General features: G+C 37.9%; 1 non-coding gene across 1 annotated transcript; it reads right to left on the bottom strand.

Moving 5' to 3' along the window:
- Positions 1-17,913: 17,913 nt before the first annotated feature.
- Positions 17,914-18,021, bottom strand: LOC131828415 (U6 spliceosomal RNA). The gene has a single exon (XR_009352425.1). It is a non-coding gene; the product is annotated as a U6 spliceosomal RNA (small nuclear RNA).
- Positions 18,022-22,354: the final 4,333 nt, after the last annotated feature.

Raw genomic sequence — 22,354 nt, 5'->3', positions numbered from 1 at the left:
CAAACTCCAGGGCCGGCCTCAGGGCAGCCTCAGGCAACCCACTACAAGTAGCTGTAGCGGCGCCCGTAAGGGAGCAAATTCAAGGTTGTTCCGGAGCCTGGTTCTGCCAGCGGGGAAGCCATGCGGCCGCTCCCTGTGCCGCGCGGCCACCTGGATCCGTTTGCTGCCTGGCCTGGGACCGTGGAGGGTTGTCCTAGCTCTCGGGCCTGGCCGCAGGGAGCAGCAGAGCTCGGGCGGCAAAGCTCAGGGAGACTCCAAACTAGTCAATATTTAAAAATAGAGTGGAAGCCAGTGTTCTCACTGTTGGAAAGGGTAAGTATAAACACAGGAAAGGAAAAATCAGAATACATGCTTGATCTTGGACTAGGGGACGCACTAATGTGAGCTCTTTGGTTTTTAACATATAGATATAGAAATAAAAAATACAGATGCAATTGTGTGTGCGCGTGTGTGCGTGTGTGCGCATGCGCGCCTTTGTAGCTAGCCGTGTCTACGGAGAGGGACTGGGAGCAGTGGCGTGCTAATTCCAAGGAGAACACTGAGCACTCAAATGTGGTTTTTATTTTTATGTTTTTTTAAGATTTTATTAATTTATTTGACAGAGAGAGAATATAAGCAGGTGGAGGGACTGGGAGAAGCAGGCTCCCTACTGAGCAGAGAGCCCGATGTGGGGCTCAATTCTAGGACCTGGATCATGGAAGATACCGTTTTCCACTCTCGGAACTAAGACTCACGCGGGAAGCGGCTGCCTCCAAAGCTGGGGCCGGAAAAGAACAAGATGATCATAAAAGACCGTGTTGTCCTAGAGAGCACGTTTGTTAGCAATCCTGAAGTGCCAGAGAGTTTATGCTGCTTGCAAATAAAGACACTAGTCTGCCACAGTTTCCCCGCTGCTCACAGAGGCCAGGGAACTCCTGGGTCCCGCATGGAGAAGAACACACTTGAAGAAGTTCCCGTGTTGCAAGCAGCCGGAGCGTCATGTCCGCGTCAGTTGTCCTGTCTCTCAGCCCCGGTGGGGCCGACACAGAGGGGGAGCTGCGCATGCAGAGTCTGTCACAGCTGAGAAGCCCCAGGCTTAGGGAACCTGTATGCTGTCTTGAATTCCTTTCCACTTGTCTTGATTTGACTAATAATGACTCACCTTCAAGACTCAGCTGTCTTTTTTTTTTTTTTTTTAGGAAGCCTGCTCTAAATCCCCAGTTCAGCCTAAATGCTCCTCTTCCAAATGCTCTTCACACTGTGCATTGCCTCTATCCAAGTATTTGGTTATTTAGAGAGATGCATTCCTGTTAGACTGTAAGCTATTTGATTCCAGAGATGGTATTTTACTAATTTTTGTATTCCTTGTGTGAAGTCCAATACCTGCAACAGAGTCATTACTCACTCAATGTTTTTTGAGTGTGTGCATTTGAACAGAACTGAACCAATAAAGGATTCACAGTTGGTATGAACTTGCCTTGCCTGGCTCATCCAGTTATCGAGACCAGGGACAAGGAGTGTCCAAGTTGGGGAGGTTTAAGAAGGGAATGGTAACACAAATGCCCACCAGTTAGGGAGTAACTACATAAACAATGACACATTCATACTATGGAATAGTCCACAGTAACTTTAAAGAGAGAGAGAGAGAGATGGCCCTGTATGTACTGAAACAGAAACAAAAATCTGCAAAACATACTAAGATTTTTTTAAAAGAATATTGAGATTGAGGGTGATATATAAAATATTACTATACCGATATTTGCAAGTCTGTGCATGTGTATACTTATGTGGGCATATGTAAACGTGTGTGTGTGTTTTCATTTACATGACAGACTCAGATATTTGCTCACCTGTTGGTCTTTCTACCTTCTTTCTTGCAATAATATGTTTAATCCCAGGGCATGAATTATATACGATTGGTTTAAACCATCCTGACTATTCCATTTCGCTTTGACTATAATTGGTTTAGAGGCATGTCATCAAGTTCTGCTCTGTTGAGAACTTTAGGAAAAGACTATCCTCTTAGGAGAAAACCATGAAAGGAAAGTCTTTTGCCCACTCCTACTCCTCTCCTCTTTAGATATTGCTCAAAGTCGATGTGTGAGACTGGTATGTTTGGAGTTCCAGCAGCCATTCTAGGACCACAATGGGAGACTCGGCTGATATGCGGCCCAGAAGAAAGATGGGAAAAGCCTAGACCCTTGGCTTCACCATGGGCTTCCAGACCAGCTAGGGACCACCTACTTCCATACTGCTCTTAATTGAGGAAGGACTGTCCTAATAGTCATCACCATTGGTTGTTTTTTTGTCCTGTACAGCCAGAATTGTCCCATTTGCTGGGTGCTATTATTATTTTACAGCAATATTATTTGAGCATTCCCCTTTGCATTCTTAACTACAAAATGTAGAATACCTATATTATTGTTCTCTTCAGCTTCCTACCTTTTGCCTTGTCTTTCACCCCTACATCCTCTGCAACTTTTCTTACTTTAGCTTTCAACCACCTCTCCAAGCAAAACAGGAAAGAGTCCACATTGCCAAAGCCCTGTTGGATTCCCCATAAAACCAGACCTGTTTCTGTTTCCCTTTACCCTCCACCTAAAATTTCGGATAGCTTTATTGGGTTCAATTAATACCTGGGATTTTATAACCCTCTTGTGGATATTTATAAGGTACAAATAATCAGAGATAGAAAGCTATGATAAAGTATGGAGTCTTTCAGACATTTGCCCAAGACTTAGGGTAGTCCAAGAGTCACATTGTATTTGAAATCTCTCATCTGATTCTGATAATTTGCTTAAATAAAATTTATCTAGTAGTTCTAGATGGAAAGATCTCCATATAAGAAACCTTCACATACCAAGTACAAGAGATGAGGGGGTAAGAATGGGGATGATGACAAAGTCATAGGAAACCAAGTGTAATGGGCTAATGAGGAATAAATCTATTATAATAAGAGGAGGGAGTGCCTGGATGGCTCAGTCAGTTAAGCATCTGACTCTTGATTTTAGCTCAGGTCATGATCTCAGGGTCCTGAGACTGAGCCCTGTTGAGCATCGGGCTCTGTGCTCAACAGGGACTCTGCTTGAGACTCTCTCTCCCTCTGCCCCTCCCTACTGCTTGCGTCCTCTCCCCTCTCTCTCTAGGATAAATAAACACGTCTTTAAAGCCATAATAAGAGGTGAACATGGACTCTCTTCATAAATATTTTGCTGTATTAAAGAACTTTGGCTTGAACTTCAGGGAGCTGAGTCCCCACCTTGTCAATATTTTTGTGACTTTTGGAATTTTCCTTCCTTCCTTCTTCTCACTTATAAAGTGGGATAATAGGATTGTTGTGAGGCTCAAAAGAAATCATGCATGTGAAATTACTTGAAAAAGAAGATTCAATGGTAAGTGTAAGCCACTTTTTTTTTTTTTTTAAAGCTATTAAGCTCAAAGAGAGAGGTCTTTCTGGCCATATACACATCTCCCCTCCCTTTTTTTCCCCAACATATAAAACATACATGAGTGGATTAAAACTTATTTGGCCTCAGGAGTCAGAAAATTTGGATTTGCGTTTTGGCTGTTAAAGCTTGCTCAGTTTTGCATGATCTTAGACAAGTCACACTTCTGTCAATCTTTTGCTGTCTGTACGTCAGGAAGTCCTCCTTACTTGTTTTCTTCCCTTCAGAGGAAAGATGTCACACTTCAGTAGAAATAAATCCAAACTCTTGGAAAGATTGTTTCACAACCCTCCCCAGGAGACACCAGGAATGGGGCTAGCTGGTAAAGGGGCAGGAACTTCTAAGTGATCGGAATCAAATGGCCACAGGTCATAAACCCAGATACTTAAAATTTACTGGTAGGGACTTCTGGGTGGCTCAGTTGGTTAAGCATCTGATTCTTGATTTCAGCTCAGATCATGATTTCAGGGTTGTAAGATTGAGCCCTGAGTGCCCATGTTGGGTTCCCTGTTCAGTGGGGAGTCTGCTTGAGATTTTCTCTCTGTCCTTCTGCCCCTCTCCTTCCTCTAAAATAAATAAATAAATCTTAAAATCTACTGGCAGAGAATCCTTGGTGAGGGTCAAGTTTTCCAAACAACCAGGAGTTTCCTTTGTCTTCAGATATTTTATATTCATCTTAGTAAAAAAATTTAAATACCATTTAACAATTTCTTATACATACGGGATTACTAAAACCAGTAATTCTTTCTTTTAAGAGTATAATACAGTGATTCAACAATTGTATACATTAGTGCTTATCATCTAAGTGTACTCTTCATCTCCTCCACCTATTTCACTCATCCCCACCCCCCCCCCCCCAGCAGCCACTAATTTGTTCCCTATATTTAGAGTGTGGTTTTGTCTTTTTTCTTTGTGTTTTTTTTTCTTTAATTCTACATATAATTGAAATCAGATGGTATTTGTCTTTCTCTCACTTACTTCACCTAGCATTATGTTCTCTAGATCCATTTATGTTGTCTCAAGTGGCATGATCTCATGCTTTCTTATGGATGAGTGATATTCCATCCTATATATAATATATATCATATATTCTTAATCCATTCATCTACAGATGAACACCTGGGTTGCTTCTATATCTTGGCTATTATAAATAATGCCACAATAAACAGAGGGGTGCATATACCTTTCTGAATTGGTGTTTTCATTTTCTTTGGGTAAATACCCAGTGGTGGAGTTATTGGATCATATGGTATTTCCATTTTTAATTAGCCATCTGTATGTCTTTTTTGGAAAAATGTCTGCTCCTGTCCTCTGTCCATTTTTAAATTGAAATTTTTTTGGTATTGAGTTGCATAAATTCTTTATACATTATGGTTATTAGCCCCTTGTTAGATATATCATTTGCAAATATCTTCTATTTATTAGGTTCCTTCTTTGTTTTACTGATGGTTTTCTTTGTTATGCAAAAGCTTTTTACTTTGGTGTAGTCCCAATAGTTTAATTTTGCTTTTATTTCACTTGTCAGAGGAGAATTTTCTTGTAGTGTTTTTATCTGGTTTTAGTATCAGAGTAATGCTGGTCTTATAGAATGGATTTGGAATCTTCCTTTCTATTTTTTAGAATAGTCTGAGAAGAAAAGGTATCAACTCTTCTTTAAATATCTGATAGAATTCACCTATGCAGCCATCTGGCTTGGACTTTGGGGTTTTTTTGATTATGGGTTAACCATCATTGCTAGTAATCAGTCTGTTCAAATTTTCTATTTCTTCTTGATTCAGGAATATAACCATATATGAACAGACATTTCTCCAAAGAAGACATCCAGATGGCCAATAGATACATGAAGAGATGCTCAACATCACTCATCATCAGGAAATGCAAATCAAAACCACAATGAGATATCACCTTACATCTGTCAGAATGACTAAAATCAAAAACAGAGGAAACAGCAAATATTGGTAAGGATGTAGAGAAAAAAGGAATCCTCTTGCACTATTGGTAGGAATGCAAACTAGTGCAGCCACTGTGAAAAACTGTCAGAGGTTCTTCAAAAAAGTTAAAATAGAACTACCTAGAGTCTCTGGGGTCCCTCTGGTTAAGTGTCCGACTCTTGGTTTTGGCTCAAGTCATGATTTCACAGTCTTGAGATTGAGCCCAGCATTTGGCTCTAAGCTCAGTGAGATGTCTGCTGGAGTTTCTCTCTCTCTCTCTCCCCCTCTGCCCCTCCCAACACACACACACACACACACACACTCTCTCTCTCTCTCTCTCTCTCAAATAAATAAATAAATCTAAAAAAAAAAATAGAACTACTCTACCATCTAGTAATCACACTACTAGTTATTTACTCCCAAAATACGAAACACTATTCAAAGGGATACATGCACCCCTATGTTTATTGCAGCATTATTTACAATAGTCAAATTATGGAAGCAGTTCAAATGTCCATCAACAGATGAATGAATAAAGATGTGGTATATTTACATAATGAAATGTTAGTCAGCCATAAAAAAGAATGAAATCTTGCCATTTGCCACAGCATGGAAGGACCTTAAGAGTATAGTGGTAAGCATCATAAGTCAGAGTAAGACAAATACATATGATTTCACTCTTTTGTGGCTTTTAAGAAGCAAAATAAATGAACAAAGGAAAAAAAGGAAAGAGGGACACCAAGAAACAGATTTTTAACTATAGAGAACAAACAGGATTACCAGAGGGGAGGCGGTAGAGGGATGGATGAAATAGGTGATGGGGATTAAGGAGGGCACTTGTGATGAGCCCTGGGTGATGTATGGACTTACTGAATCACTATCATGTACATCTGAAGCTAATATAACACTGTATGTTAACTATACTGGAATTAAAGTTTTAAGAATAAAAATAAATTTGAAAAGAGGAATATAACCATATAATAACAACCTAACAATTTTAAGTATTTATGCACCCAACATGGGAGCACCCAAATACATAAAGTAACTATTAACAGATATAAAGGAAGAAACTAGTAGTAATATAATAATAGTAGGGGATTTTAGCATTCCACCTACAATGGATAGATCACCCAGACAGAAAATCAACAAGGAAACCATGACTTCATCTTTTTTAAAAAGTTATTTTAATTTAATTTTATTTTAATTTTATTTTTTTGAGAGAAAAAGAAAGAGAGAGAGAGTACAAGCTGGGACTGAGGAGGGGAAGAAAAGGAGACAGAATCTCAAGCAGTCTCCATGCTCAGTGGAGGGCTTGACTCAGGGCTCGGTCTCACAACCCTGAGAACATGATCTGAGCCAAAATCCAGAGTCAGACACTTAACTGACTGAGCCACCCAGGAACCCTGGAAACAGTGACTTTGAATGACACGTTGGACCAGAGGAATCTAACAGATATATTCAGAAAATTCCATCCCAAAACAATGGGATACACTTTCTTTTCAAGCGCATATGGAACATTCTCTAGATCTCTAGATCACGTGTTAGGCCATGAAACAAATCTCAACAAATTCAAAAAGACTGAAATAATATCATGCATCTTTTCTGATCACAACTGTATAAAACTGGAAATCAATCACAAAAAAAAAAAAAAAAATCCGGAAAGAGCACAAATACATGAGGCTAAATAACACGCTACTTGACAATGAATGAGTCAACCAAGAAGTCAAAGAGGAAATTTAAAACCTACATGAGATGAATGAAAATGAAAATGTATTGGTTCAAAATCTTTGGGATGCAGCAAAACTGTTCCGAGAGGGAAGATCAATACAAAAAGGCCTGCCTCCAGAAACAAAAACGATCTTAAATAAACAACTTAGCCTTACACCGAAAGGAGTTGGAAAAAGAACAAACAAAACCCATAGTCTGTGGAAGGAAGGAAATAATAAAGATGAGGGCAGAAGTAAAAGAAATAAAAACTAAAAAAATCCAGTAGAACAGATCAATGAAACTAGGAGCTGGCTCTTTGAAAAGATCAACAAAATTGGTAAACTTGTAGGCAGAGTTATCAGAGAGAGAGAGAGAGAGAGAAGACTCAAATAAAACCAGAAAGGGAGGAAAAAGAGCTGACATCACAGGAATATGAAGGATTATAAGAGAATATTATGGAAAATATAGGTCAATAAATTGGACAACCCAGAAAAAATAGATATATTCCTAGAAACAAATAACCTTCAAAAACTGAATCAGGAAGAAAACCAGTAACTTAATTCTATGAAAGTCCAACTCCCTTTTTTATGATAGATTATTTCATGAACTGCTTATCATTCTTTCATTTAAAACATAGATTAAATAAATGTTTAAATAAACACAACCTATATATATATAATTTCAAGAAAAGGCAACACAGTGCCTAATTGTAAATATAAAAAGTTGCTTATTTACTACAATATGCAAATGTCCAGGTATGACGAGTGGACATAATAACATAGTCAGAGGTTCGCATCTATATTTAGAGTCACTGTAGTGAGACTGACAGAAGTGTGCTGTACTAGAGACTCAAAAACTATGTCCAGCATTGCTACTCATGATGTGATTTTCCTAAATGTTGAATAATTTATGGTAAATTTCTAACACAATATTCCTAGAAAATTGAAGTCTATTAAACATGTGCAGGAAATACTTGGCACTTATTTGTAGAATTGAGTTAGGTTCTAAGTTCAGATAATTAAAAACCCACTTTCACCTAAATATATGTCTTGGTGGATGTCAAAAAGTATGCAGGATATGAGACAACCCTTATTCCATGGGACTATGCCAGCCGCTTTAAGAAATGTTGTTACTGGCTTAAAAATGCCAGTGCCAACCTACTAAATACTAGTAGCTCCCAGTTATTTTGATATTATAAAAACCTTGCAACAAGTGTTTGTAATGCCCTCAGATAGTGATATCATGCTTATTGAGAAATTCTGCTATAAGCACTATCTGGCATCAGTATGTGTTTAATTCCTATTTATTGATGGGATGGATGAATGAGTGTATAATGTTACATTTCTAAAAATAGCTAAATTTGATGGCAAGTAACAAAAAAACGCAGCTAACTCTAGTTTAGACAAACTTTTTTTTTTTTTTTTTTTAACAATAAAGTTTAGAGTTAGACCACCTAGGTTTGGTGCCACAGCTCACAATATTGTCATTGTCTATGGTTCCTATTTTCCTTCCATTTTGCCATTTGGCAAACCTGTTTTTTTTTTTTTAATCACTTCATAAAGATTACCACAGCACCTCTGGGTTTAATATATGTATTCAAAGCAGAAAAAGGGAAGGAGGAGGAAAGGATCATGACTAGTAGACTTCCTTTTCTGTCCTATTGGCCAGAACTATGTCCCATGACTAGTGCTGGTTGCAAAGGACGCTATGATCCTCCCACTGAAAGTAATACTACTGTCATGCAAAATGTAAAACAGAAAGAATGAAAGAAACAAAATCTTCCAGATATGTTACTGAGCTGCCAAGAAGTAAAAATTCTAAGAAGCTAACAAGTGAAGTGAACATAGATCTCCTACAAAGTGAGGAAGTACTAGGCATGGCTTTTCCTTGGACATATGTGCCAAATCCTGATGGTCTTTCAATGGTTTTCACTTTCAGTGGTTTCACAGGAAGTGGGGATTGGGGACAGATGATAATATTTAAGGTCTGCCCAAGGTATGAAGTCTAATAGAGTCGGACTCAAAGTTGGAACATGAAAAGGCAAGCCACAGGCTGGTAGAAAATATTCATAACTCTTTATATTCAGAATATAAAAAACTACAAATCAGCATCAAAAGAAATATAATTTAACTTTTCAAATGGATGAAGCTCTTGAAAAGAACCTTTAGAAAAGACAATACACTTGTAGCCAATAAGCACACATAAAGGCACTCAACATCATTAGTCATCAGAGAAATGCAAATTTAAACCATGAGATGCTATTACACATCCATTAGAGGAGTTCACATTTTTAAGGATTAACCAAACCAAATGTTGGTGAGATAGAACTTGCATACATTGCTGGTTGGAATGTAAAATAGACAAATACTTTGGAAATTGTTTGGCAGTGTCTTGCAGTCTTAAACACACACTTAATACATATCCAAGAGAAATGAAAACACGTATCTGTACAAAAACTTGTGCTTGCCAGGTGCCTTGGTAGAGCAGTTGTTAAGTGATCACCTCCTGGTTTCAGCTCAGATCATGATCTCAGAGTTGTGAGATTGAGCCCTGCATTGGCTCCAAACTTAGTGCCGACTCTGCTTAGGACTCTTTTTTCCTCTACTCCTCCCCCATATCCTCCCTCTCTCTCTAAAATAAATAAATAAATATTTTAAAAAAGGTGAATTTGAATGTTCATAGCCACATTACTAATAATAGCCAAGATATAGAAACAACGCAAATGCCCATCAGTTGATGGATGGTATACCACAGAAGGTGGTATAGCCATACAATGGAATATAATTCCGCCATGAAAGGTGCTGATACATGCTACAACATGGATGAAATTTGAAAACATTATGTTAGGTGAAAAGAAGCCAGACACAAAAGCCACATCCCATATGATACTATTGTATGGCATATGTCCAGAATAAGCAAATCCATACAAACAGAAAGTAGATTAGTGGTTGTCCAGGGCTGGGAGAGGGAAAAGTAATGTGACTTCCAATAGGTATTAGGTTTCTTTTAGGAATGATGAAAATGTTCTGGAATGGGATAGTGGTGACGCCTAAACAAGTATACTAAAAACCACTGAATTGGACCGTTTAAATTGGTAAAGTGTATGGTATGTGAATTATATGCAATGATGTCGTTATAAAAAAACAACAAAAAATATATGTAGAAAGGTCACTGACACTGCCACCATCCCAAGATTACCACCGCCATCATCTTGGTGCATAGATTTCCAAACACATTTTTGTGCATTATATGTACTTTTTTAAAGAATAAAAACTGGGGGGATGCCTGGGTGGCTCAGTCAAGTGTCTGCCTTTGGCTCGGGTCTTGATCTCAGGGTCCTGGGATAAGGTTCCACATCAGGTTCTCTGCTCAGCGGGGAGACTGTTTCTCCCTCTGCCTGCCACTCACCCTGCTTGTACACGCTCTCTCTCTCTGACAAATAAATAAATAAAATCTCAAAAAAAAAAAAAAGAATAAAAATTGGAGCATCTGGATGCCTCAGTAGGTTAGGCATCTGTCTTCAGGTTAGCTCATGATCCCAAGGTCCTCGGATCAAGCATGCGACTCCCTGCTTAGTGGGTAGTCTAGTTCTCTCTCTCTCCCTGCTGCCCACACATACTCTCTCTCTCTTTCTCTCAAATAAATAATAAATAAAATCTTAACAACAACAACAAAAAGAATAAAAATTGGGTCAGACCATACAAAAGATATTTTTAACTGTAATACATAATTTTAGAATTATAAAGTAATGTCAGACTGGAGGGTGATTGTTTTCTTCCTGGCACTTTGCTGGAGAAACTCTCACCCTTTCATCCCCAACTATGATGTTAGCTGTGTGGAGTTTTTGTAGATGCCTTTTATTAGATTGGAAAGTTCCATTCCATTCCCAATTTCCTAAGTGTGTTTTTTCATGAAAAGGTGTTGGATTTTATAAAATGCTTTTTCTGCATCGGTGGACATGTTCACATAAGATTTTTCCCCCTTTATTCTATTCTTATTATTCTATATTACATTATACAGATTTATTTTCATATGTTGAAATAATCTTGTACTCCCGCAATAAATCTCACTTGGTAAGGTATAAAATCTTTTTATGTTTTGCCAAATTTAGTTTACCACTATCTGGTTGAGGAGTTTTGATTCTGTATTTATAAGGATACTGATCTGAAGTTTTCTTTTCTTCTGATGTCTTTGTCTTGCTTCAGTATCAGGCAAATCCTGGCCTCAAAATACTGGCCTCTCTTAATATCTGCAAAAGCTTATTGAGAATGGTATTAATTCTCTAAATATTTGATAGAATTTACCAGTGAGGCCATGAAGTCCTGGGCTTTTCTTTGCTGGGAGTTTGTTGCTTACTAACTTAAGCTATTTACTTACTGCATGTCTTTTCAAATTCTCTATTTCTTCATCGATCAACTTTGTTTCCAAACTAAGGATTTTAGAGGAGAGGGGGGAATGAGTGAGCCTGGTAGTGGATATTAATTAAGGAGGGCACATACTGCATAGAGTACTAGGCGTGGTGCATAAACAATGAATCTTGGAACACCGAAAAATAAAATAAATAAATAAGTAAATAAATAAAATAAAAATATAATCATTAAAATCCCCCCCCAAACTTTGTTTGTTTCTATGTTTCTAGGAGTCTGTCCATTTCACTTAAGTTATCTGCTTTATTGGCCTATAATTGTTCACTGTATGCATTATGTCTTAGGTATCTCAGGCTGCCATGACAAAATACGGTGCATGGGGCTGGTTTAAACAGCAGAAATTTATTTCACAGTTTCGAGGCTGTCAAGTACAAGGTGCTGGTTGATTTGGATCCTGGTAAGAGCTCTCTTTCTAGCATATAAACAGCCACCTTCCCATTATGTTGTCACATGGTCTTTCTTCAGTGCCTGCACATGTCAAGAGGCAGACAGACGGAAGACAGACTCTTCCTCTTCTTCTAAGGTTGTTAATCCCTTCGTGAGAATCCCATCCTCATGTCTTTTTTTTTTTTTTTTTTAAGATTTTATTTAGTTATTTAATTGACGAGAGAGAGAGAGAGAGAGAGAGAGAGAGAGAACACAAGCAGGGGGAGTGGGAGAAGGAGAAGCAGGCTCCCTGCTGAGCAGGGAGTCTGATGTGGGGCTCCATCCCAGGACCCTGGGATCATGACCTGAGCCTAAGGCAGACACTTGACTGAGCCATCCAGGTGCTCCCCATCTTCATGTCTTAATCTAATCCTAATTACCTTCCAAAGGCCCCATCTCCATATACAGGTGATATTCCATAATATTCCACTCTGGGCTCCATCAAATTCATGTTTTTCTCACAGGCAAAATATATTTTATGTATCCCAACAACCCTAAACATCTTAACTTACTCCAGCATCAACTCTAAAGGCCAAAGTCTCATTTAAACATCTAAATCAGATAGAGTGAAACTCGAGGTATGATTCATTCTGAGACAAATCCTCTCCGGCTGTAAACCTGTGAAACCAGACAAATTATGTGCTTCCAAAATACAATAGTGGGACAGGCACAGGAGAGAAATCCCTGTTTCAAAGGCAATAAATAGGAAATAAGGAAAGGGTAATGGGTCCCAAGGAAATCTAAAACCTAGAGGTGAGTTCCATTAAGGCTTGAGAGGACTGTCTTTGGTTCGATGCTCAGCCTTTCGGACCACTGAGCAGAGATCTTGCCTCTGAGCCTTTGTTGGACAGGGATTGTGCCCCAAAGATTGCCAGTTAGAGGTCTTGCCCCCAAGACACTTCAGGGTAGCCCTGGTCCAGAGCTCTGCATGATGATTCCAGTCCCAAGGCCTTTGTCAGAGGCCATCTTGCCTGTTGAAACCAAGGCAATGGCTCTGATGATCTCTGAATCACCTTTAGGTCATTTTTTTCCCTTAAAGAGTAGCATAGGTTCTAACCGAATAGCACTATCATCCAGTCCTGTTAATTTAATAAAGTCTCACAGACTTTCTTCGTTTTGTCTCACCTCCATTTCCCTCAGTTCAAACTGGCAGTACTTCTGCTTACATAATCCCACAAACCCCTTATCAAGAGATACTCCAGCCAGAACCCATGGTGTTCTCTTTAATAAATGTGTTCTAATTTTTTGTAATATGGATAGGGGGAGAATTTTTCAAATCTCCAAATTTGGATTCCCTTTTTCTTAATAATTTATTCTCCAATTCATTTCTCTCTTGTATTTTAATATGAGCAGTCATAAGGAAGCACATCATTCCTTCAAATCTTTGCTTAGAAATCTTTTCAGCTAATTCCAGATTTCAAGATATACTACAAAGTTGTAGAAATCAAAACAGTGCAGTACTCACACAAAAATAGACACATAAATCAATGAAACAGAATAGAGAGTTCAGAAATAAACCCACAATTATATGGCCAATTAATCTGTGACAAAAGAGGTAAGAATATGCAGAAAAGACAGTCTCTTCCATAAATGGTGTTGGAAAAACTGGAAAGCTACATGTCCAAGAATGAAACTGGACCACTTTCTCACACCATATACAAAAATAAACTCAAAATGGATCAAAGACTTACATGTGAGACAAGAAACCGTAAAAATCCTAGAAGAAAACATGGGCAGTAATTTCTTTGACATTGGCCTTAGCAACATTTTTCTAGACGGTCTCCTCAGGCAAGAGAAACAAAACAAAAATTAACTATTGGTACTACATCAAACTAAAAAGCTTTCACATGGCAAAGAAAACCATCAACAAAACAAAAGGATACCTACCAAATAGGAGAATATACTTGTAAATGATATATCTGATAAAGGGTTATTATTATCTAAAATGTATAAAGAACATATATAACACAACACACACACAAAAAAAATATCCCAAATAATCTAGCTTAAAATGGGCAGAGGACTTGAATAGAAATTTTTTTCCAGAGAACATCAGATGGCCAGCAGATACATGAAAATTTACTCAACACCACTCATCATCAGGGAAATGCAAGTCAAAACCACGATGAGATATCTCATTCTAACACCTGTCAGAATGCCTAAAACCAAAAAAGACAAGAAATAACAAGTGTTGGGGCACCTGGGTGGCTCAGCTGGTTAAGCCACTGCTTTTGGCTCACGTCATGATCTCAGAGTCCCAGAATCAAGTCCCGCATCAGGCTCCCACCTCAATGGGGAGTCCGCTTCTCCCTCTGACCTTCTCCCCTCTCATTCTTTCTCTCACTTTCTCAATTGAATAAATAAAATCTTTAAAAAATAAAATAAAATAAAATAAACTCATGAGATGTTTCATACATACACAGAAATTTAAAAAAAAAAAAGAAATAACAAGTGTTGACAAGGACATGGAGAAAAGAGACACTCTTGCACTGCTGGGAATGCAAACTGCTGTAGCCACTGTGGAAAACAGTATGGAGATTCCTCAAAAATGGAAATACCATTTGATCCAGTAACTCCATCACTGGGTATTTATCCAAAGAAAATAAAAACACCAATTAAAGCAGATATATGCATCCCTATATTTACTGTAGCATTCTTTACAATAGCCAAAATATGGAAGCAACCCAGGTGCCCATCAGTAGATGAATGGATAAAGAAGAAGTGGTATATTTAAATAATGGAATATTATCCAGCCATAAAAAGGAATGTGATCTTGCCATTTGCAACAACATGGATGGATCTAGAGGTTATTATGCTAACTGAAATAAGTCAGAGAAAGGCAAATACGTTTGATTTCACTTGTACATGGAATCTAAAAAAAAAAAATGAATAAATAAACAAAAAGCAGAAATGCAGCCATAAATACAGAGAACAGATTGATGGTTGCCAGAGGGGAGAAGGGTGGGTGATGGGCAAAATGAATGAAGGAGGGTGGGAGTACAGGCTTCCACTTAGGGAATGAATAAGTCATGAAGATGAAAGGCACAGCATAGAGACTATAGTCAATGATACTGTAATAGCATTGTATGTTGATAGATGGTAGCTACATTTGTAAAGAGCACTGCCTAACATATAGACTTGTCCAATCACTATGCTGTACACCTGAAACTAATATAACGTTGTGTATCAAAATTTTATTTTGAAGAAAAATAAAATGTATTTAAAAATCATTTTTTAAAAGATTTTATTTATTTATTTGACAGAGAGCGAGACCACAAGTAGGCAGAGAGGCAGGCAGAGAGAGGGAGAAGTAGGCTCCCCACCAAGCAGAGAGCCTGATGTGCGTCTTGATCCCAGGACCCTGAGACCAGGATCTGAGCCTAAGGCAGAGGTTTAACCCACTGAGTCACCCTTCTAAACTAAATATCCAATTTCATAAATCGCAAGTTCTACTTTCCACAAAACACTAGAACACAAACAATTCAGCCAAGTTCTTTACCATATTATAACAAGGACCTTTTTTCCTCCAGTTTCCAATAATATGTTTCTCATTTCCATCTGAGATTTCACCAATGGCCTTTAATGCCCATATTCCTACCAATATTCTGTTCATGATTCTTTAGGTCTTTTTCAAGAAGATGGAGCTTTCTCTTCAGCTCTCCTCTTCCTTCTGAGCCCTTATCAGAATCTCCCTTAATATCCATATGTCTGGCATGGACCTCCAAACTCTTTCAGCTTCTATTGCTTGTCTAGTTCCAAAAGCTACCTCATGGGTTTAGGTATTTGTTATAGCAGTACTTATCAAAATCCGTCTTAGTTAGCTCAGGCGGCCATAATAAAATGCTACAGACTGAGTGGCTTAAGCAATAGAAATTTATTTTTCATAATTCTGGAGGTTGGGAAGTCCAAGATCAAAGTACCAACTAATTTGGCTCCTGGTGAGAGCTCTCTTTCTGGTTTACAGAGAGCCACCTTCTCATTGCTCTTACTTGGTCATTCCTTAGTGTAGGCACCTGGGATAGGGATGGGGTGGGGAAGAAGGTTAGGGAACAGAGGGGAGAATTTTTCTTTCCTTCTAACTTCACTAATTCTTTATGAGAACCCCACCCTGTGATCACCCTTGTGATTTAACCTAGCCTGAATCCCCAAGGCACCATTTTTAAACACCATCCATTGTGTGTTAGGACTTCAGTAAATGAATTTTAAGGGATGTATTCGGTCCACAACTCCTTATAATCTCCCCCACCCCCACCCCATAAGGTTGGTAGTTATGTCTTTTTGTTGGTGATTTTAGTAATTTTAGTCTTCTCTTTTTATTTTCTTGATAGGCTAGCTAAAAATTTGTCGATTTTATTAATCTTTTCCATGAAGCAACTTTTGATTTTGTTGATTTTTCTATATTGCTTCTCAATTCTCTATTTCATTTATTTTCCTCCTGCTTGCTTTATATTTAGTTTACTCTTGTTTTTCCTCATTCCTTAGGGTGGAATGTTAGGTTATTGATTTGAGATTTTTTTTTCTTCTTTTTCAATATGGGCAATTACATCTATAAAGTTCCTTCTAGGCACTATTTTCACTGTATCCTTAAGATTTGGTATGTTGTGCTTTCATGTTCATTCATCTCAAGTATATTCTTATTTCCTTTGTGATTTGTTTCTTGACCCTGTGATTATTTATGATTGTGTTTAATTTCCATTTGTAAATTTGTCTCATTTCCTTCCATTTTAATTCCTAATTTCATTCACTATGGTTGGAGAGTATACTTCACATGATTTTAATCTTTTGAAATTTATTGACACTGGTTTTATGGCCTAACATATTTCCTATCCTGGTAAATGTTTCACATGTACTTGAGAAGAATGTGTACTCTGTAGTTGTTGAATGGAGAGTTCTTTAGGTCCTTGTTAGTTGAATTATAGTGTTGTTCAAGTTCTCTATCTGCTTGATGACTTTTTGTCTAGTTCTATCATTTTGGAAAGTGAGATATTGAAATCTCCCAACTATTATTGTTGAATTGACCATTTTTCTCTTCAATTCTTTTTTGTTTCATGAATTTGTTATCTATATGTTTATAGTTATATCTTTAGGTAAATTAACTCTATTATTATCAAGTGTCCTTCTTAGTCTATAGTAATAATTTTTGTCCTAAAGTCTACTTTGCCTGATTTTAGATTAGCCATTCTAGGTCTCTTGGTTATTGTTTACCTAGTATATCTTTTCCCATACTTTTACTTTTGACTTCTTTGTACCTTTGAATCTAAAGTGTGTCTCTTATACACAGCATATGATTAGGTTTGGAGTTTTTTGTTTTGCTTCATTTTGTTTTAATCTGTTCTGAAAATTTCTGCCCTTCAATTCAATCCCTTTTCGTATAATGAAGTTATTGATAAGGTCATGTTTACACTTGCCATTTTCCTATTTTTTACATGTCTTTTTTTCCCTTTTTTGGATCATTTCTCCATTATTATTTTTGTTTTAAAAGGATATTTTCTAGTGAATTACTTTAATTTTTTTGTTATTTTTCTTAATGTATATTTTTAAAGGCTTACTTATTTATTTTAGAGAAGAGGGAGAGCCAGATGGAGAGAATCTTCAAGCGGACCCCCTACTAAGCATGGAACCCAACTCAGGGCTCGATTTTATCACCCATGAGATCATGACATGAGTTGAAAGCACCAGTCGGTGCTTTAACTTACTGAGCCACCCAGGAGCCTTTCTTACTATAGTTTTTGAATCATTTTCTTAGTGGTTGCTATGAGGGTTCAATTAACATCTTAATTCATAACAATCCAGTTCAAATTAATACCAATTTAATTGTAATAGTATGCAAAATCTTTGTTCCTCTATGACTCCTCTCCCCTCATTTGTGCTGTTATTATAATTATATCTCCTTAATATCTTTCAAATACATTGTCTGTATCTCTTCTCCAGTGTTCTAGTACTGAACTCTAGGTCTATAAATTACATCTCTATAGATTGCATGCCCATCTACACAGAAAATACAAAGAATGCTTTGCACATTTATAAGTTCTCCTTGCACAGGGGCCATGTTAGTCTTTTTTTGTATTGTTCCAACTTTAATATATGTGCTGCCAAATTGAGAACAACATGATTTAATATTGACTTTAGAAACTACTCTGGCTTCCAGTGTGAAAAACAAATTAAAGAGGAGGCCAGTCTGGAGGTGAGAAGACTAGATAGAAATGCTGAAATATATCAGTTAAAAGATGATAGTAGAAGATAGACCTAGAGTTCAGTACTAGAACACTGGAGAAGAGATACAGACAATGTATTTGAAAGATATTAAGGAGATAGTATTAACTAGCCTTGGCAACTGGATGTATAGTTGAGCAAAAGGAAGGAGTCGAAATGACTAATTATCTGTATCATGCAACTGAGAGAATTATGGTGCTATTCACAAAGAAAGATAACATTGAAATAGAAGCTTTGTGAAAAAGTACAATGAGCTCGATTTTAGACTTTTTAAATTTATGATGCTTGTAGGATATTTAAATGAAAATGGAGATGTTCAGTAAAGAGGGGATACTTAAGTTTGAAACTTAAGTGAGCAATAGGGCCTGTGGATAAAGATTTGAGAGTGATTAATATGTAGATAGCAATAAAAGTCTTGAGAGTTTATTAGAATGTCCAATAAGTATATATAAAGTGGTAATAGAACCAAGGATGGAATCTTAAGGAACAGTAATATTTTAACTTTAAGGAAATGAAGACGATTCATCATAAAAAAGTGAGAATAACTCTGGAAGTATCAGGAAAACCAGAAGACTGTGTTGTCATGGAAGTTGAAAGAAGAGAATATTTTAAGAATTGAGATGTAAAAAAAATAATAAAAACAAGGAATAAATTAAAAAAACATAAAATAAAGAATGCATTCTTTTCATTGGATTTAGCAATAAGGAAAACCATTCAATTACAGCAGTATGTTAAAGTATGTTAAAGATAGCTTTGAGTTCTTTGCTATTTCTCCCATCAAGAAATAAAATCAATTTCCCTCCTCTTGAAGCCCTATTGGGCTTGTATTGACCAATAAAACGTGGGAGTGGTCTGATTGTTTAACTTCTGAGACTGGACAACTTCTGCTTTCACAAACTTAAAACACTCCTTCTTAAAACTCAACTCTCATGCTGTGGGAAGCCCACATATGGAGGAGCCATGAGAAGAAGGACTCATTTCCAGCTGAGCTCCCAGCCAAGAGCCAATACCACCTGCCAGCCATGTGAATGAGCCATAGTGGATGTTCTAGTCCAATAAAGCCTCCAGATGAGCACAGCTCCAGCTGATGCCATGAAGAAAAAAAATTATCTACTCAAGCTTAGTCAACCCACAGAATCATGAAAGATACTAAATGGTGGCTGCTGTTTTAAAGGACCGTGTTTTGGTGGCAAATTGTTACTTAGCAATCAATCTATTTTATTATTATTTTGTAACATTTATAAAAGACAATGTTCTGTTGAGGTATTGTAAGTATAAATTTCTATGGGTTGAAGAGTATCTTGATGAATAGGAACTGGAGACAACTATTTTAGTAAGTTGATTATGAAAGAGGAATGCCTGGTTGGCTTAGTGGGTGAAGCATCTGTCTTTGGCTTGGGTCATGATCTTAGGGTACTGGGATTGAGTCCTGCACCAGGATCTCTACACAGCAGGAAGTCTGCTTCTCCCTCCCCCCACCAATAAAGAAATAAATAAAATCTTTTTTATTATTATTATTTTTAAAGACTTATTTATTTGACAGAAAGAGAGAGATCACAACTAGGCAGGCAGAGAGAGAGGGGTAAGCAGGGTCCTCACTGAACAGAGAGCCCTACACGGGGCTTGATCCCAGGACCCCGAGATCATGACCTGAGCCAAAGACAGAGGCTTAACCCACTGAGCCACCCAGGCACCCCAATAAATAAAATCTTTTAAAAAAGAAAGAGAAAAGCTATTTAGAGCAGTATATATAAGAAAGTCTGAATTTATCAAAGGTATTGTTAGGTTTTAATATGAAAAATTTATTTTTTATCTTTTATTTATTTATTTATTTGAGAGAAAGAAAGCTCGTACATGCATACACTCATGTGAATTGGGTGGATAGGGGCAGAGGGAGAGAGATAGGATCTCCAGCAAACTCCCCATTGAGTACAGAGCCTGATACAGTGCTTGATCTCACCACCCTGAGATCATGGCCTGGGCCAAAATCAAGAGTTGGACACTTAACCCTACTGAACCACCCAAGTGCCCCTTTAATATGAAAAACTTAAACGTTATTTAAGAAGGTGCATCCCTGTTCTACAGCAGCAATACTAATATACTTTTAAGACAAAAGAAAATACTTATAACTATGTTTCCCCTGTAATCCTGTAAAGAGGTCCTTTCCACAGAAAACATTGAAGATACAGAAGAGAGATGGGTTAACCGGTGGAGAAAGGCTCCTGAGGAGATGAGAGAAAATGTTACCTTTTTCAGACTCTCCCAGAAAGGATCTTATTAGTCTCCTTAGACATGATCCATTATAGAGTCCCTAACATATGGACTCTCACATCCTGACTCCTTGCATTCACGGTTTGCATAGCTGCTTTTAGCTCAAGCACTAATCCTTCACTTTTTTTTAATTAAACATTTTATTTATTTATTTGACAGAGAAAGAAACAGCAAGAGCAGGAACACAAGCAGGGGGAGTAGAAGAGGGAGAAGCAAGCTTCTTACTGGGCAGAGAGCCCAAAGTGGGGCTCGATCCCAGGATCCTGGGATCATGACCTGAGCTGAAGACAGATGTTTAACAGACTGAGCTACCCAGGCGCCCCACACTAATCCTTTTCTAATCATCGATGGCTAGTGTCTTAAGTTGTATTAGTTAGGATATTGTGTTTTGGACCAGAAGTAAGAGAACATATATTTCAAAGAGGCTGAAATATAAATCTGAAGTTTGAGATTTGGTTAATTCAACCACTCAACAACATCATCAAGGTCCTAGGTTCTTTCTATAATTTCCTCTGTCATCCTCATACTTTCATCTCATTCTCTTAGGTTGGCTCCTGTAATTGTCTCAGGATGACTGCTGCAGTCCCAGGGGTTATATTCAGATGTCACGGGACAGAAATAGGTTTCTCCTTGCATATTCCTTTCCCGTAAGTCATATAGCAGATTTCTCTTCTAATGGGTAGAGTCTCATAATATGGCCAGTCAATTGCAAGGGTGATTTTAGGTAGGCTATTTATACTTTCTGAGCTTCAGTTTTCACATCTGTAAAGTGGGTAGCATCGTACCTATCTTAAAATTATTGTAAGGAATAAAAGAGAGGATTCTATTAAGCGTATAGTGCCTTGCTTTGTTCACAGAGCCGCCTTTCTCCTATTACATCCTGCATACTGTGTTTAGAGTTTATTTTCTAAGAAGCAAACTTGAGACTCTCCTCCCATTTAAAAGACCATACTAAACTTGATTTGTTTCCTGTGGTGCCAGGGTCTACTTTTCCAAAAGCACTCAGAAGAGAGAAAAAAATTAATGGAGTGTGGATTAGAAAGGAAAATGGTTAATGGGCAAGTAATAGTATCTGCCACACAGGACTAACAATGTACAAGAAACTGTTCTGGTTGCTTTGACTCAGGGGTGGGGGTGGGAATTCCCATGGGCTGGGTAGAAACAGAGATGTCAGAATTTCCTTTTTGGGGTAAAGGGTGGGGATCCAGAGCACAGATGGAGTACAGGTTCTGATGTATGTGTTTGGGTGATAAAGTGGGTGAACATTCAGCATGATTTATTCTTATCCCAACTCTATCCCTCATAGCTTGGCCCTGGGCTCGGCCACAGCCCTGCATCTGAGCCAGAATAATAAATCATGAAGTTCCTTAGGCTCCAAACAGGGTGCTAACATGAATACTGAATAGTATTCCTGTTATCATGTTACTAAATTAAAAAAAAAAAATGCATTCTTACATGCAGGGTGCTTTCTCTAGAAACAATTAGATTTCCCATCTAGACTCTCCTTTTGCTTATCTCAATAGACACAGTGCCATCTACTGAAAATAAAGCACCAATAGCCATGATACCCCAAGGGATTCCCAGGAGAGCCCCCCTCTCTGTGGGCTCCCTGTCTCACCCACCTCCCAGATGGACTGGAGGGAGTAGGCGGAATCCACAGGCTGTTCTCCTGTCACAAACTGTAATGCATCTGTTCCCTGGTGCTTTCTGTGAGCAGCAAGAGTAAGACGTTTCTGTAGGGACCTAAGGAGCTCGGCCAGAAACTTAAAGTGTCTGTGAGAGCCCTTTTAGGTTACCCTCTTGCCTTCGTTTGACCAGGTATAAAATTAAGCTATCCTATCCAGAGGAGGCATGCTTTTCTACTGAAGCGTAACAAGGATTACTGACACGTTTTCCTTCGGGTAATTACGGTAGCTTTCTTTCCATGTAATAGTGTAGCAATGTATTAAAGTCT

This window comes from Mustela lutreola, chromosome 3 (genome assembly GCF_030435805.1).
Source record: "Mustela lutreola isolate mMusLut2 chromosome 3, mMusLut2.pri, whole genome shotgun sequence".
Lineage (NCBI taxonomy): Eukaryota > Metazoa > Chordata > Mammalia > Carnivora > Mustelidae > Mustela > Mustela lutreola.
The sequence above is the reverse complement of the archived record's forward strand: the minus strand, read 5'-3'. Positions and strand labels throughout refer to the sequence as shown.